This window comes from Rattus norvegicus, chromosome 1, assembly GCF_036323735.1.
Source record: "Rattus norvegicus strain BN/NHsdMcwi chromosome 1, GRCr8, whole genome shotgun sequence".
NCBI classification, from domain to species: domain Eukaryota; kingdom Metazoa; phylum Chordata; class Mammalia; order Rodentia; family Muridae; genus Rattus; species Rattus norvegicus.
Genome location: NC_086019.1, coordinates 94,585,825 through 94,604,072, shown reverse-complemented (window position 1 = coordinate 94,604,072; position 18,248 = coordinate 94,585,825). Strand labels below are relative to the sequence as shown.

The window sequence follows — 18,248 nt, the reverse complement described above, 5'->3', positions numbered from 1 at the left end:
TTCTCATTTGTTTTTAAGATTTATTTATTGGGCTGGAGAGATGGCTCAGCCGATAAGAGAACAGACTGCTCTTCCAGAGGTCCTGAGTTCAATTCCCAGCAACCACATGGTGGCTCACAACCATCTGTAATGGGATCTGATGCCCTCTTCTGGTGTGTCTGAGGACAACCACAGTGTACTCATATAAAGTAAATAAATAAATCTTATTAAAAAAAATTTATTTATTTATCTTATGCATGTGAGTACACTATAGCTGTCTTCAGACACACCAGAAGAGGGCATCAGATCCCATTACAGATGGTTGTGAGCCACCATGTGGTTGATGGGATTTGAGCAGTCAGTGCTCTTAACCATCTCTCCAGCCCAAATTTATTAGTTCTTAATATGACCTGGCCAGCCCCCAATAATGGAGGCAAAGTCCTGTGGATTTTTACTGGACAAATTAGCACTAAGCTATTTTTCTATGCATCGACTGCTAACTTCCCAGCTATGCTCCCCAGTACTTGCTGTTGGAGACTCACCCAGGTTATTTCTGCTCCATCAGCCTGTCCTCAGGGGACATTCACTCAGTCACATCTAATGCAGACCCCCTGATCTCTCCAGCTGCTTTCTCTTTTTCCTCTCCTCACTCCTTGTGGTCCCTACCCTTGACTCCCAGCCTGGTAACCTAAATCCTGCCTACCTCTATTCTCCTCCTCTCTATTCGGAGGTCATCCTTTTTTATTTAACTAGACAGAGAAGAAAGGCAAGCAAAGTTTACATAGCAGCATTTGGTGTGTGTGAAAATCTGTTCATTTTGGGCAACAAATCTTGGGGGCCAGCATTTAGCATTTGAATACTTTAGCACCAGAGTAACCCCCCAACACTTCCCCCCTTCTGTCTAAATAAAAAGGCTCTTTCTCTTACAATAATAAGCAACATACACTAAGAATACTTATGAAAACTATTAGTTAAGATTTACTGGGGTTGGGGATTTGGCTCAGTGGTAGAGCGCTTGCCTAGCAGGCGCAAGGTCCTGGGTTCAGTCCCCAGCTCCAAAAAAGAAAAAAAGAAAAAAAAAAGAAAAGAAAAGAAAAGAAAAAAGATTTACCATCAGGGGCTGGAGAGATGGCTCAGTGGTTAAGAACACTGACTGCTCTTCCAGAGGTCCTGAGTTCAAATCCCAACAACCACATGGTGGTTCACGACCATCTGTAATGAGATCTGATGCCCTCTTCTGGTGTGTGTGAAGACAGCTACAGTGTATTTAATAAATAAATAAATCTTTAAAAGAAAGAAGGAAAGAAAGAAAGAAAGAAAGAAAGAAAGAAAGAAAGAAAGAAAGAAAGAAAGAAAGAAAATTCAGTCCCTCTGTGTTTGGCTACTTTTGATAAAGTACTTGATCATTTATCCTATCTTGGTGAGTTCTGAGTTATTATAACTTGCATTACCAACTTAGAAACATTTTCTTAGACCTAAGGACATCTTCTTAATCCTAACCAACTTGGGCTTAATTGCGAGACTGTAACTCCCTAGTCTTCAACCCTACCAGAGACCTGAGAAGGAATGAATATTGCTTGAGTATGCAGGAAGTGCAGGGACACAGCTTCCAGAGCTATAGAAACCACAGAGGAGGAACTGTCTGGACAGTTCCCCAGACTTTCTCTAAAAGAAAGCCTTCTGGCCCAGAGTCTGATGGAAATTTTGGTGGAGCAGGAATTATGAAGAATTAGCCTACCTTGTGCTTCCAAAGCAGCCAACTTCCCTTCATCCATGTCTGTCCATTTTGGAATTCTGTCTGCAATTGAAACAGCACGGATTTTGCCCAGTGGCAGCATGGCCCCCTTGAAGCGGATGCCATAAGGAGGTTCTTCCGTGCCCAGCACTCTCTTTGATGTAAAAATAGGCTGCTGTGAATAGCAGACCTGTCTCACTTTTAGCCAAAAAGGCTAAAAAATCATCTTTAAATGTTATATTCTGTAAGTCTCTGAGGTTTTGGGGGACCATCTATTTATCTGTAGCACATCTGAATTAGCAAACTTTGTTTTTAACCATTTACTATCTGTTCAACCTAGAAAGAGTATTTTGTGATAGACTAGTATCTAACATGACCATGAGTTTGACTATTAATTCGTATTTCTTAATTACCCTAAACAGTCTGCAATAGCAGCTTTAAAAGTAACTAGAACATCATGTTACATTATTAAGAATCATCTAGGTACAGTACCTCAAATAAGAGTTTAAAACATGTATGCATAATATGATATAACAAAAATAGCCTTATTGTGTATCAATATACAAAGATCTATACCAATATAAGATTATTGGCTATAAAATTTTGAGTTAAGAATAGATTCAATAGGGGTTGGGGATTTAGCTCAGTGGTAGAGCGCTTGCCTAGCAACCGCAAGGCCCTGGGTTTGGTCCCCAGCTCCGGAAAAAAAAAAGAAAGAAAGCAGCCTAAGAATAGATTCAATAAGCTACCCCTTTTTTTTTTCTATCTTTCATATATCTTTATTCCCCTTCTTTCTTCTCAACTACTCTCCACTACATAAGAAAGAAGGATAGAGAAAAGGAAAGAGAGGGGGCTGGAGAGATGGCTCAGCGATTAAGATCACTGACTGCTCTTCTAGAGTTCCTGAGTTCGATTCCCAGCAACCACATGGTGGCTCACAGCCATCTATAGTATATATGCAGAACACTGTGTATGTAATAAATAAATAGATCTTTAAAAAAAAAAGTTAAAAAAAAAGAAAAGGAAAGAGAGAAACCCCTGAGTATAAATTTCTGTGCCTTGTTTTCTCCCTGATCAAGACCATTCATTAACTTGTAACCAACCCCTTTATAATGACAAGCATCCTTCACCCAGTAGAAGGACCAAAACCCATACACTCAACCTCCAACAGAATCTTGTGGCACCGCCCTGCCATCCTTTCTTCTCTTACTAAAGTAAAAGAAGCTCTTGGAATATTGCTCAGCGCTAGACTATTTGTCTAACGTATGGTTCCATCCCAAGTAGAAGAAAATAAGTAAAGCATCTACCGGAAGCAGATAAATACCACTGTATAGCCTGCCAGAGAACGTTGTGCCCTCAGGTGTGTGATATCTGTGCTGCCCGTGTGTTCTGGGGCGCATGAGTCAGGAGGCGTGGACCTGCCTGTAAAATTATAACCCTCATTAGCTCCGTGAAGGGATTCTTGGTCGAATGACATTTTGGAAAGTGGTGTAATTGTTATAATTGCTTAATTATGACTTCTGAAGGAGGAGAAGCAGTAACATGGTGAGCAGCTACAGTAAGCAGGAAATGAAAGTGCCCGAGAGCTTTGGGATCCTTGGGCACACAGCCGGTGTTACCTATCCCACCGGAAAGCACGTGGGCTCACTTTGATAGAGACTCGACCGGTGGAGACTCAGAGCCAACCCGGAACACAGACAGGAGACACTGCATGCGGAAAATGCCCGCTGATTTACACACACTGGGTGCCATCAAACATTACAGGAAATACATGCGTAGAGCATGCTGCCACCCCGCTCCCACCCCCACTCCCACCCCCACACCGCCGCTGCCCTCAACTCAACAAGCTACAGGATTGCCCCAACTTTCCCACCGGCTTATTTGTCAGCTTCCTGTGGTGGCAAATACCTGAGATAGTTTTTTTCCATTTCTCTGTGTGTGTAGTTCATATAGGTAGGTATACTTGCATGCGTGGACACACATGGGTATGTGTGCATCTGTGTATATGGGCATGCATGTGGAGATCTGAGGTTAATGTTGGGGATTTCTCTGTCCCCTCCCCCCCCCAATCCAGGCAGGTTTCTCAATCAAACCCAGAGCTCACTGATCTGCTTAGTGTTGCCACACAGCTGCTTGGAGACACCCTCCCCCTCTTCCTGCCATTTAGTGGACGGACATGCAAATTCCAGATCTCAGTTTGGCATGCACTTTAACCGGCAGCCCTACCAGAAACAAAGCACAGAGGAAAGGAGCCTGGGCGTGGCTCAGTGACAGCAGAGTTGCTGAACATCCTGAGGTCCCAGACCTGAAACATTGTAAATAGGGCAAATGGGGAAAGCTCCTCCTGGTTGCAGGATTTCTACTTGTGATTATGTGTCCTTCGTTATTCTTATTATCTCAGCCTGTGGTGACACAAACTCACACCAAAAGGAGCCTGTGGCACCTCTCACAGTAGCCCGGGAAGCAGACGGAAAGGGGCCAGGATCCCACCATCCCCTGCAAGCGCGCACCACCATGCCCTCTTGTCCTTCAACTAGTTTCCCGTCTAGAGGTTCCACTGTAACACATGCTAACCTCAGTTCATCCCGGAGCACTGAGGACCCGACCTCTGAGTGCACTTGCATTTGATGGCTAAGAGGACAAGAAGAGGACTACGTTTTTGCCCATTGGTGCGCTGACCACTCAAAACCACACTATAAGCTCTAGGAGGAGCCTGCGTCACTGCGCACAAAGATCCACCACGCGTCAGCACAAATTTTCCAGGAGTTTCAAGAGCCTCCCTTTAGAGCTGGGGAGATGGCTCAGCGGTTGAGAGGTTAAGGGCACTGACTTCTAAAGGTTGGATTCCCAGCACCCACACAAACGTTTGTAACCCCAGTTCCTAGGACTCTAGCGCCCTTTTCTAGTATCTGTGGGTATTACATGCATGTGCTGAACAGACATAAATGTGGCAAAACACATAAACAACTTTTAATCTCAAGACAGGATAACTTTAAAGATGAATAAAAATAAATAAAGGCTCCCAGTTGTCAAGTGGTAAACTGACAATGGAAAACATACTTTGTGTGTGTGAATTTCACGTCTGGGGGTGCAACGCAGGCCCTCGTGTACCTCCCGTCACCCACTGAACACCGCCCTATTCTCTCACTGATGGATTCTGGTCACGCACTGTACCACGGAGCCACGCTCCCAGCACCAGACTGGTGATTTTCTTATTTATGTTTACTTAGGGCTTTTTTGTTTGTTTGTTTGTTTGTTTGTTTGTTTTGGCAATGCTGGGTATTGAGCCCAAGGCCTTGAGCATTCAAAGCAAATATTTACCCCTGAACCAAATTTTTAGAACTTCTTGGTTTTTTGTTTAAAAATTTAAAACGTGGAGTTGAGGATTTAGTGGTAGAGCGCTTGCCTAGCAAGCACAAGGCCCTGGGTTCGGTCCCCAGCCCTGAAAAAAAAAAAACAAAAAAAACCCACTATTAAAAATTTAAAACGTGGGCTGGAGAGATGGCTCAGCGGTTAAGAGCACCCAACTGCTCTTCCAGAGGTCCTGAGTTCAATTCCCAGCAACCACATGGTGGTCACAACCATCTGTAATGAGATCTGATGCCCTCTTCTGGTGTGTCTGAAGTCAGCTACAGTGTACTTATATATAATAAATGAATAAAATCTTAAAAAAAATTTAAAACGTGTTTTCATTATTTTTATGGATGTGTTTCTGTGTGTTTCTGTATGGAAGTAAGTGTGTGCACATCAGTGCAAGCCCTATTGGAGGCTACAAATGTCCTGACACTAGGCTATAGGCAGTGGCTGGCTGCCCAGTGTGCTCACTAAGAACCAAACCCAGAGCCATAAGTGCTCTTGGCTGCTGAGCCATCTCTCTAGCCCCTACCTTTGTTTGTTTGTTTGGTTTTTCAAGACAGGGTTTCTCCATGTAGCCCTGGCTGTCCTGGAACTCCCTCTGTAGGCCAGGCTGGCCTCAAACTCAAGAGATCCACATGCCTCTGCCTCCCGGAGTGCTGGGATTAAAGACGCGTGCCGGGCTGGAGAGATGGCTCAGCGGTTAAGAGCACCCGACTGCTCTTCCAGAGGTCACGAGTTCAATTCCCAGCAACCACATGGTGGCTCACAACCATCTGTAAAGAGTTCTGATGCCCTCTTCTGGTGTATCTGAAGACAGCTACAGTGTACTTATATATAATAAATAAATAAATCTTAAAAAAAAAAAAAAAAAAAAAAAAAAAAAGAACACACACTTTAAAAAAAAAAAGGGGGGCTGGGGATTTAGCTCAGTGGTAGAGCGCTTACCTAGGAAGCGCAAGGCCCTGGGTTCGGTCCCCAGCTCCGAAAAAAAGAACCAAAAAAAAAAAAAAAAAAAAAAAAAAAAAAAAAAAAAGACGCGTGCCATCACCGCCTGGCTCTACCCCTACTTTTTTACTATTCTGAGTGTTATGTGAGTTAGCTTATTATTTTAAGAATGCCAAGGCAGATTTGTAAACTCCTAATTTTCTTGCCTTACCCTGTGACCAAGCTTTGCAAATACTGGCTTATGATATTGAGTTCAGCTCTTTTTTCAGGGCTTGGGTGGGGGGAGGGCTCTCTTTGTATATATGTAGTCCTAGCTATGAGTTTTGTGATTCTGTGTGTCCTAGCTCACTAGGCTGGTATTGAGTTCCCAGAAATTCACCTGCCTCTGCCTCTCAAGTGCTAGGATAAAAGGCATGAACCACCACTCCCTGCTAAACCTGATTCTTTTTGTTTTCTTTTTTCTTTCTTTTTTTCTTTTTTTTTTTTTTTTTCTTTTTCTTTTTTTTCTTTTTGGAGCTGGGGACCGAACCCAGGGCCTTGCGCTTCCTAGGCAAGCGCTCTACCACTGAGCTAAATCCCCAACCCCAAATGCAGTATTTTTTTAATATTGTATTTTCTGTGTATGGATGTTTTGCCTCTGTGTGTGTGTGTGTGTGTGTGTGTGTGTGTGTGTGTGTGTGTGTGTGTGTGTGTGCCTGGTACCTACAGAGATTGGAAGAGGACACTGGACTCCCTGGTACTGAGTTATAGATGATGTGAGCCTCCTTCATTTGGTGCTGGGAACATAATTGGTCCTTTGTGTGAACGTTCCACCCTCCAGGGGCGCTCATTGAGACAAAAAGGAAACAATTGAAAATACCAGCTGAAACTGACCTGATTCCCTAGGCTCCTCCCAAAAGTATGTAAGGTGTAAAGCCTGCTGCTTGTCACGCTCAGACAAGACAAGCCTATTGCAAAAAACAGTAAACCATCCAAGATTCCCGAAAGAGGCTCAGACCAACTTAGCCACCTGAAAAGAAAGTTCTCCAACCCGTTGAACTCCTGCAGGCTGCGCTCTGTGCTACAGGTTCGCAGCCTTTGTGAGTTGTCACGTAGGCTAAAGTGGGCTTTGGAGATGCATGTCTTTGAGTCACTTCTGCTCCCATAAGTAACCCCTCAACCAGACCCCTGTAAGTGACCCAGTAAAACTCATTGCTTCACCAAATTGGACCTCGGTGGTATCCGTACTTTGTTCTGTCATGGGCTTCCTATCTGGGGTGAGTTTGTTCACATTTTCCCTGGAAAAGTCTGTCACAGAACAGCTCTTAATCCCTGAGAAATCTCTCCTGAAATATTCCATTATTAACAACATAGCCGGATTTGGAGTTCGCCAGGTAAGTCGAGCTGGCGATGGGTGAAGAGGAAGCTAATTAGGGTTGGAGAGGTGGCTCAGCGGTTAAGAGCACTCACTCTTTTTTTTTTTTTTCCGGAGCTGGGGACCGAACCCAGGGCCTTGCGCTTCCTAGGCAAGTGCTCTACCACTGAGCTAAATCCCCAACCCCAAGAGCACTCACTGACTGCTCTTCCAGAGGTCCTGAGTTCAAATCCCAGCAACCACATGGTGGCTCACAACCATCTGTAATGGGATCTGAGGCCCTCTTCTGGTGTGTCTGAAGACAGCTACGGTGTACTCATATAATAAATAAATGTCTTTTTAAAAAAAAAAAAAAAGGGGCTGGGGATTTAGCTCAGTGGTAGAGCGCTTACCTAGGAAGCGCAAGGCCCTGGGTTCGATCCCCAGCTCCGAAAAAAAGAACCAAAAAAAAAAAAAAAAAAAAAAAAAAAAAAAAAAAAAAGAGGAAGCTAATTAGCCAAATCTGTCAGGGGTGTCAGCGGGAAGGAAGGGTGGTCACGTTTGAACAGGAGTGGTTTGAACAGGTTATACTCAGTAAGCATTAGTGAGCGATAGAGTGCAGACTTTGACCCTTGGCAGCCAGTTTCAAATCCTACACTGGCTACTCTGATGAGTGAGCTGCAGCCTCATTCCTAGGAAGCAGGGCTGATAACACTTGTGCGCACGCATACACACACACACATGCACACGCACACGCACTCGCACACGCACATGCACACAAACTAACGGTTAGTGAGTCTACTGACCTTAGAAATGCTTGCTCTTGTGCTCGCTTTGGCAGCACATATACTAAAATTGGAACGATACAGAGAAGATTAGCATGGCCCCTGCGAAAGGATGACACACAAATTCGTGAAGCGTTGCATATTAAAAAAAGAAAAGAAAAAAGACACGCTTGCTCATTATTAGCTAGAAGCGCTTTGAGGTTTTATATACGACTTGAATAGAGCGCTCTGGTTCATGCAACCCTCAGAGCGGCCTTGCGCCTTCTTTTCTCCCATCACCCTTTCATCCCCTAACGCTCTTGTCGGTTTGTCTACTCTTTCCAGAAAAGATTCCCATTCCTCCCCAGGTCCGCACCGGGCTGGCCTCCCTCTTCTCTCATCTCTATGACTCTACCCTGGACCGTAACCGCACAGCATCCAGCAGAGGGCAGCAGCGTGCCGCTCAGCCGCTGAGCCCACGGCCCCCTGCAAGACAACGCTACCCACAGATGAAAAGGACTTCATTTCCCAGAAAGCATCGCGACATCTCGGCTTCTTTCTGTCCCCAAGTGGAGGTTGTCACCGTCCCAGATCCTTCCTACCCACCCCCTCCCCCTTCAACACCACCACCCAGTCCCTGACATACCGGGAATTGTGCGGTGGGATATTTTGGCAGGCCACTGTGAGGATGGCGGTACTGGGCAAGCGCTGGTATTGAAAACTCTGCTACTGTGTATCCCAGGCTAGCCTGAACTTCAACCAGTGTAGAATATTGTGACTACAGGCCTGCACCATCAAGCCACGCCTGATTCGGTTTCATTAATCATCATCATATGGCCATCTTGCTTTCTTTATTACACATCTCCTGTTGTCTTGGTTAATGAAGTCATTTGTTTGGTGTCTTGGAAACAGGGTCTTGCTGTGTAGCTGTGGCTGGGATTATAGGCATGCGCGACCACGCCTGCCTGTCTTGGTGTAACTTCTCATCCAGAGATGCAATTCTTCAAAAGATAGAGGTTTCTATTAAATCTTTAAAGAAGTTGCATTAATTTTAAGGTATGATTTAATATTCGGTCAGTATTCAAAAATTTCTGGTTGTTTCTTTATTTTTTTTAACCACTGATTTATACAAATCAAAATCTAGGACCCCACCTTTGAACGCTGCGTCTGGATAGCTTTCGTATTCTACAACAGTCTGCCTCCCGCTCATTCTGGGATTTCCCAGTCTTATTTAGCCAGTTGCATCTCTTGATGCTGCCTTTCAATATGTCTTTTTTTTTTTTTTTTTTTTTTTTCCGGAGCTGGGGACCAAACCCAGGGCCTTGCGCTTGCTAGGCAAGCACTCTACCACTGAGCTAAATCCCCAACCCCTCAATATGTGGTATACGCGCGCGCGCGCGTGCCTGGGTGAGTCTATAGAGGTCAAAGGGCAACTAGCAGGAGGCAGTTCTCTCCTTCCAGGCAGTGGGTGCCACCAATTATAGTCACCGGGGATGGAGCTCAGGTGATCAAGCCTTGGCCCCTGAGCAATCACACCAGCCCTGAGATGTTCTTCAATTTCCAGTTAGTCTTCTGTAAATAGATAGATTGAAAGGCTGTAACAATATCCAATTTGGAAGTGAATAATACTATTCTGGAGTAATGGTATTTTAGAGTAAATGCTATTTTATGGGTAGTGTTGAATTCTTCCAGAATTAGATTCCGGCCTTGCTTCCTTGTCCCTTCTTGGGAGACAGGTTCTCCTTCTGTAGTTCAGGCTGTCCTTGACCTTGCTGTAAGCACTGAAGTTAGAGATTTTGTAACTTCAGGCTTTGGAACTTTGTTTCTTTAAGGTACAGAGGTACCACCCCTAGATTTGGTGTCTTTGTGATGTTAAAATCCAATCCTGGCTGGGCCTGGAGAGATACCAGAATGGCAAAGGCTCCCCTTCCAGAGGACCAGGGATCCCATGGCAGCTCACAATCTCTAGTTACAGATCGTCTAATGTCCTCTTCTGACCTCAAGGCACCATGCACAAACATACAAAGACACACATGTGGGCAAAACAACCATACACATAAAATAAAATTTAAAACAGTTTATTAAAAAGATCTGACCTTGGTGGCCGATGCTTGCAATCTCAGCTCTAGGGAGGCCGAGGCAGGAGAGTTGTAAGTTCAAAGTCCATCTGGGGTACATGTGGAGACTTGTTTTTAAAAGGAGGGTGAATTCCGAATGAGGTCCCTGGGTTTGATCTTCAGCAGAAAAGGAGACGGGGACAGACAGATGGAGAGAAAATACAAACCTGGCTGGTGAGAACACTCGGTAGCTAACAGAGCTTGCTGCTAAGCAGAAGGACCTAAGTTCAATCCCTGTGACCCACATAAAAGTAGAAGAAACTGATTCCACAGCCTTCTGCCTTCCATATGTATATGCCCCAGTAATAATAACATTTATTTATATATTTAAGATGCATGTGAGTACACTGTCACTGTCTTCATTTGGCTCAGAAGAGGGCATCAGATCCCATTACAGATGGTTGTGGGCCACCATATGGTTGCTGGGATTTGAACTCAGGACCTCTGGAAGAACAATACAGTGTTCTTAACCACAGAGCCATCTCTCCCACCCATAAATAGTTTTTTTTTTCTTTTTTTCGGAGCTGGGGACCGAACCCAGGGCCTTGCGCTTGCTAGGCAAGCGCTCTACCACTGAGCTAAATCCCCAACCCCCCATAAATAGTTTTTTTTTTCTTTTTTTCGGAGCTGGGGATCGAACCCAGGGCCTTGCGCTTCCTAGGTAAGCGCTCTACCACTGAGCTAAATCCCCAACCCCCCATAAATAGTTTTTAAAGAGAAGAAATGCAGGCCAAGCACTCAGAGGCTGTCCACAGTCCTGTGAACAACCCTACATAACTACTTGCTCAGAGGAGTTAGACTTGAGTGGAATTGTTACTTTAATGTGCTGGCAAGCCCTATTTGGGGTGAACAGTCATTGTTTGTTTACCCCTGGTAAACATGCCCACAGCTCAGGTTTGCACCACCACACCCAGCCGCTTGTTTGGTTTTTGTCCTTTTTGAGACAGTCTCACTATGTAACCTTGCCTTGGCCTCAAACCCACAGAGATCCACTCTCTCTGTCTGTCTGTCTGTCTGGTGTTTTGTTGTTGTTGTTATTGTTGCTGTCGTTGTTGTTTGAGACGGGATCTAGGTAGGCCTGTAGTCTAGACTTGAACTCATGTCCAAACCCTTCTGCCTCAGCTTCCGGAGTGCTACATGAAGCCCCAATCCTGACACATATTCCATATTTGACTATTTCAGAGTTAGAATTGGAACCTGTTTATAAGGCCTCTCTCTCTGTGTGTGTGTGTGTGTGTGTGTGTGTGTGTGTGTGTGTGTGTGTGTGTGTTTAAATTACATTCAAGGAAGGCTGGAGTGTAGCCCAGTTGGTGGAAGGCTTGAATGGCATACACAAGCCCTGTGTTTCATCCCTAGCACCCAGGGAACAGTATTTGGAAGCAGTCACCGGAGAATCTGGAGGTCATGGCCACCGACAGCTACAGAGAGAGTTCAGGGCCAGTGTGGGACACAGAAGACCCTGTATCAAAAAGAACAAAAGGCAAGTGAAGTCATTGAGCAAAGGTGCTTGTTCTAAGGACCCACATCTTAGCGAGCAATGACTCTTGCAAGCCGCTCTATGACCTCCAACTTCCACACATGCATTTGGCACTCTAGCCCCAAACACACACACACACACACACACACACACACACACACGCACACGCAAAATAGATATAATTAAAGATGAAATGTCCAAAGGCTGGGGCAGTAGAAAACATTCATTTAGCATGTCCAAGGCCCTGGGTCCCAACCCCGTCACAGCAAAAATGGAAATGTCCGACTATTCCACCAGTGCTTTGGTTCTTCCTTCTCTCAGAGCCTTCTCTCTGACTGTCATCAAGACAAGGTTGGATGTCCAAGTGACTCACCAACTTGGCTGAGGTTATGCTGGCTCTTGGCCTGACCCTGGGGACGGAGACCTCACATGGCCTTTCCAGAGAGGGAGCCTCTGTGCAGATGGCCTTTTGATTTGAAATCCCCCTTCTCTGCAGCTGTGCTCTGAGCCAGAAACATGGCTTTTAATTATTTTGACCTAGCTCCAGAAGCCACACACTGTCACCTCCACACACTGTCACCTCCACCCTGTCACCTCCACACTGTCACCTCCACCCTGTCACCTCCACACACAGTCACCTCCACACACTGTCACCTCCACACTGTCACCTTCATACTGTCACCTCCACACTGTCACCTCCACCCTGTCACCTCCACACACAGTCACCTCCACACACTGTTACCTCCACACACAGTCACCTCCACACACAGTCACCTCCACACACAGTCACCTCCACACACAGTCACCTCCACACACAGTCACCTCCACACACAGTCACCTCCACACACTGTCACCTCCGCACTGTCACCTCCACACACAGTCACCTCCACACACAGTCACCTCCGCACTGTCACCTCCACACACAGTCACCTCCACACACTGTCACCTCCACACTGTCACCTTCATACTGTCACCTCCACACTGCCACCTTCATACTGTCACCTCCACACTGTCACCTTCATACTGTCACCTCCACACTGTCACCTCCACACACAGTCACCTTCCACACACACAGTCACCTTCCACACACACAGTCACCTTCCACACACACTGTCACCTCCACACTGTCACCTCCACACAGACACCTCCACACTGTCAACTACACACATTATCACCTTCACAAACTGTCACCTCCACACATAGTCACCTCCACATACAGTCACCTCCACACAGTCACCTCTACACTTTGTCACCTATGTACCATTGATTAAAGAGCTCATGTGAAAACTCAGATACAAGAGGGGACACAGAGACCCCCCCCACTTTTTTCTTTCTTTTCTTTTTGTTTTTGCTTATTTTGCACAGATCTTTTTTTTTTTCTTTTTTTCTTTTTTTCGGAGCTGGGGATCGAACCCAGGGCCTTGCGCTTGCTAGGCAAGCGCTCTACCACTGAGCTAAATCCCCAACCCCTTGTTTTTGCTTATTTTGAGACAGGGTCTTACTATGTAGCTCTGGCTGGCCTTGAACTCACAAAGACCCACCTCTCTGCCTCTAGAGTACTGAGACTAAAAGCATATACCACCACACCAGGCTCTTCTTTATTTCTTGAAACAGTCCATACTGGAATTTGTGATCTTCCTGCTTCTGTCTCCCAGTTACTGGCATCTACTGTACCAAACCAGCTACGGTCAAGTTATTAAAACAGCCCCACTTCTACACCGAGAACATAGCTCCCCGCACACAGGAGCAGAGGCAACAGGGTGTTGGGGGTTGGCCTGGTGCTGCTATGTATTCAAATGCTAAATACTGGCCCCTAAGAGCTGGTTGCCCACAAAGAGCAAAATGTTGTTGTATAAACTTTGCTTGTCAATCTTCTCTGACTGATTAAATAAAAGTGTCTACAGCCAATTACTGGGGAGAACAGAGGTAAGATGGAGTTTTGGTTACTGGGCTTGTGGTCACAAGTAGGGACCACAAGAAGGAGAAGGAGAAGGAGAAGGGAGACAGAGAGGAGGCTGCCATGAGACCAAGTGGATCATGAGCCTGTGGCCAGAAGTGGACCCTAGGGACAGGCTGGTGGAAGGAAAGCAGCCCAGGGGGGACTCAAGCAGCAAGAAACAGGGGGGTGGGGGTGGGGGGGTGGGATGGGGTGGGGCACACACACACACACACACACACACGCACACACACACACACACACACACACACACACACACACTGGGAGTAGAACATAGTTTAGGGCTAATCACCCAATAATGTTGCTAAAGCTGACTAAATCAATAAAACTCTGACTCGTTTATTAGGGGCCTGGCTGGGTCACGTTAAGAATTAATAGAGTTCTCCGAAAAAAAGAACCAAAAAAAAAAAAAAAAAGAATTAATAGAGTTAATAAATGTTAATAAATTTACAGCAACAATAGGGTGGTTCATGTTCTTAGCTACCCTGGGCTACAGAGAACGGTTTAGGTGAGCCAGGTCTAAAGTGAGACCCTGTCTCAAACCACACACACACACACACACACACACACACACACACACACACACACACACAGAGAGAGAGAGAGAGAGAGAGAGAAAGAGGAAACAAAACCACAGTACAACCTAACATAAAATGACAAAAAGCAACCACTTTTTTTCCCTTTTTCCTCCTATTTTTCTTTATTTTCCTTTTTTTTTTTTTTAATGGTGCTTGTCTCTAACCCAGACCCTCATACTTGCAAAAGAAGCAGTCTATCCTTGAACTATCTCCCCAGGACCAAGGATTTTCTTTCTTTCTTTCTTTCTTTCTTTCTTTCTTTCTTTCTTTCTTTCTTTCTTTCTTCCTTTCTTCCTCTCTTTCTTTTTTTTTTTAATTTTTTTAATTTATTCATTTATTATATATAAGTACACTGTAGCTGTCTTCAGATACACCAGAAGAGGGCATCAGATCCCATTACAGATGGCTGTGAGCCACCATGTGGTTGCTGGGAATTGAACTCATGACCTCTGGAAGAGCAGTCGGGTGCTCTTAACCGCTGAGCCATCTCTCCAGCCCCTTCCTCTCTTTCTTCCTTCCTTCCTTTCTTTCTTTCTTTTTAAAGATTATTTATTCTATGTATGTGAGTACACTGTAGCTGTCTTCAGACACACCGGAAGAGGGCATCAGATCCCATTACAGATGGCTGTGAGCCACCATGTGGTTGCTGGGATTTGAACTCAGGACCTCTGGAGGAGCAGTCAGTGCTCTTAACCACTGAGCCATCTCTCAGCAGTTTAAAAGACTTATATTTTCATTTGCGTGTCATGTAAGTGCAGGAGCCTTTGGAGGCCAGAAGAGAGGGTCAGACCAAGAGGAGGTTCAGCCTTATGATGTGGTCGCTGTGAAAGAACTCAGAAGCACTATAAACGCTCTTAACAGTTAAGCCACCTCCAGACTTCAAAGGTATTAAGGCGCAAATCTGAGTCTTTTCTATGCTTCAGTTGTGTTCGCCCTCCTCTTATTATCCTGGAAACCTCATTTATACCACATGTTGATCTTAGTATCTGTGGATCAACCCAGTAGATCAGAGTCGTAGGTTGGACACAAAGTATCTGCTCCTAAGACACAGGTCATGGTTCCGAGGTTATACGAAGCTGCAAAGGAGGATGGGAAATGTAGTCTAACTCTGGAAACCCAAAGAGAATCAGTTCTAGTGAATCATTAGTGTAGGGAGCTAGAGACCCAAGACTTTCTCAGAGGCCTTGATGGAAAGATAAAAACAACTTTAGTTGCGTGTTCTTGTCCAGGAGGGGGCTTGGCAAGGCTGATCCAGGGCTGGGGCCAAGGCCTTCAGGACATTTTCCCTGGGCTGTGGTTATCCACTTAGGCTGCTGTGTCTGAGGTACCCTGTGTTCTCTCTGCCAACATCATCTGACTTGGCTCTCTGCTGACCTTGGCTGTTTTCTCCTTGCAAATACTAGATACTCTACCTCTTAGTAAGCTTGCTTAATAAACAGCAGCTCATACAAGGCCTCCTGGTCCCAGCTACTGCTTTTGTCTTTTATTTCTCATCCCCCGGCCTCCCACCCGACACCTCGCTGTTTGGAAATCCTGTTCCTACCGGTTCCGGTCACATTAGCCAATCTCTACTGTGCGTTTGGAACATGCTAGCTCTGAAGATAGGGACGGTCTGCAACGCTAGTTGTCTTTTACATCTACTTACCCAGAGGGTATAACCTCCAAGGGTGTGCTGGCTAGCTTTTCTTGTCACCTTGACACAAGCTAGGGACATCTGGGAAGAGGGACCCTCAATTGAGGACGTGCTTTCATCAGATTGGCCTTTCCGCAGGTCTGTGGGGGTGGGTGCATCTAATTAATTAACGAATGATTCCGGAGGGTCCAGTGCACTGTGATCGGTGCTCCCGGCCTGGGAGGTAGGTGGTTCTGAATTGTATAGAAAAGCCACGCTAGGGGTTGGGGATTTAGCTCAGTGGTAGAGCGCTTGCCTAGCAAGCGCAAGGCCCTGGGTTCTGTCCCCAGCTCCGAAAAAAAGAAAAGAAAAAAAAAAAAAGAAAAAAAAGAAAAGCCACGCTACACTTGATCTTAGCCAAAAGGCCGAGAAGCGATGAGAGAGCGCGCTAGTGAGCAGTGTTCCACCAGGGCTCTGCTTCAGTTCCTGCCTCCAGGTTTCTGCCTTGGATTCCCAAAATGAGCTCTAACCTGTAGGCCAAACCAATGAGCTTCCCTTCCTACATAGCTTTTGGTCACCGCCTTTACCGCAGCGGCAGAAAGCAAGCTAGAGCAATGGGCTCTGCTCATCCCTGCATCTCTGTTATCTATCCCTTTGTCTACTCCGGACTCAATACATACAGGTTCAAGGCATGAAGGAAGGAAAAAACTTCTGCTAGTTTTTAGATGATGGAATATTATATACACCGTGAAAATGATGCTTTTAGGACTGTGGGAAATTGTTCACGGTATACAATGAACAATATTATAATAATATATTATAGGGTAGATAAGAATTAAAATAAATCCTAGGGCCTGGAGAAAAGGCTCGGCAGTTAGGAGCACTGGCTGCTATTCCAAATGACTCAGGTTCAATTCCCAGCAAAACATGACAGATCACAACTGTCTGTAACTCCAGTTCCAGGGGATCTGACACCCTGGACATACATGCAGGCAAAACACGGAAGCATATTAATAATAATAATAATAATAATAATAATAATAATAATAATAATAATAATACCTTAAAACAGAATTCAGATTGATAGCTGAGTCACTACAATGGAATTCTACTCCTTCCTTCCACAGTAGTTGAAAGACCTCTGAAGTGGGGAGACCCTCACTCAAGTCTCGGGATGACGAGACCCCCCAAGAACTCATGAGAGACCGATCTTGATGCAATCAACAAGAGGTTTATATAGGGACAACAGAAACCAGCGCACTGGGGTCGAGACTCGTATCCCATGCAGGGGTAGAGGAGTTCGACCTCGAATGGCTGGGAGAAGGGGTATTTAAAGGAAAACCATAGCAAATCACAAGGAAGAACCTCTTGTTTCTCATGATTGTCAGCTGCTATTATGGTTAGCTAGTTCCTGGAACAAAGTGGCTGAACCAGCTGGTGCAATTACTCTTTCTGTGATCAGCTAGTTCCTGGAACAGGCAGTTCCAGGGCCCGACTATTTTTCTTTCTTTTGGCTTCAACTTTTGTCTAGGGGGCAATTTTAAACTTTTACCATTCATAGTCAAAGCTTAAGCACTCCGGGATGATGTAAGCCACCAGGTACTCACGTAGATTCCACTTATGTTCCTGCTGCTCCTAAGGAAGGCAGCAGTCAGGACGGGGAGAAAGAGGGCAGAGACCCTGCAAGCTGAGAGAGCTGAAGTCAGCCTTGCCGTCTGGTTTGTTATGTGAAGGACTGTGAGAGTCATTGGAAACATTCCAGGAGAAAAGTGGGTGAGGAACGGCAGGCGAATGCAGCAGCTCCTTCCAGGTCAGTGCTACCTGTAGAAAATGGGCAGAATACAAACTTGCACTTGGAAGGGACCAGCCAGATGGCTCAGGGCTGCCAGGCTGACAAGGTGAGTGGAATCCCCAGATCTCCAAAGGAGGTGGCAGAGAACTGACTCCTGAGCTGTCCCCTGATCTCCACACAAGCGGTTGTGTCACATGCACACCTGTGCAAGCTCAATAAGTGATGTTTTAATTTGCACATCCGAAATGGTCGGAAATGTGTGAAAATGAGAAAAAACTCACAAGGGAAACAAAATAAGCAGAGGTTGGGGCTGGGGAGGGAGTTCTTTCAATGCCTGAACCCTAACATTTCCCAACTGCACCGAGGAGGCCAGAAGAGGGGGTTGGATGCCTTGGAACTAGGTTTAGAGGTTATGACCACCCAGCAGGGGTGCTGGGAATCGAACTCAGGCCTCTGAAAGAGCAGAGTCCAGCCAGAGCTACACAATGAGACTTTGTTTTTTTTTTATATAATTTTTTAAAGATTATTCATTATATATAAGTACACTGTAGCTGTCTTCAGATACACCAGAAGAGGGCATCGGATCTCTTTACAGATGGTTG

At 45.5% G+C, this 18,248-nt stretch overlaps 1 non-coding gene and 1 pseudogene across 1 annotated transcript; one reads left to right on the top strand and one right to left on the bottom strand.

Annotated features, from left to right (window-relative positions):
- Positions 1-8,174: 8,174 nt before the first annotated feature.
- On the top strand, positions 8,175-8,281 carry Rnu6-826 (RNA, U6 small nuclear 826). Its single transcript, XR_005499934.1, has one exon. It is a non-coding gene; the product is annotated as a U6 spliceosomal RNA (small nuclear RNA).
- A 7,871-nt stretch (positions 8,282-16,152) lies between these two features.
- On the bottom strand, positions 16,153-16,291 carry LOC120100431 (U2 spliceosomal RNA; annotated as a pseudogene).
- Positions 16,292-18,248: the final 1,957 nt, after the last annotated feature.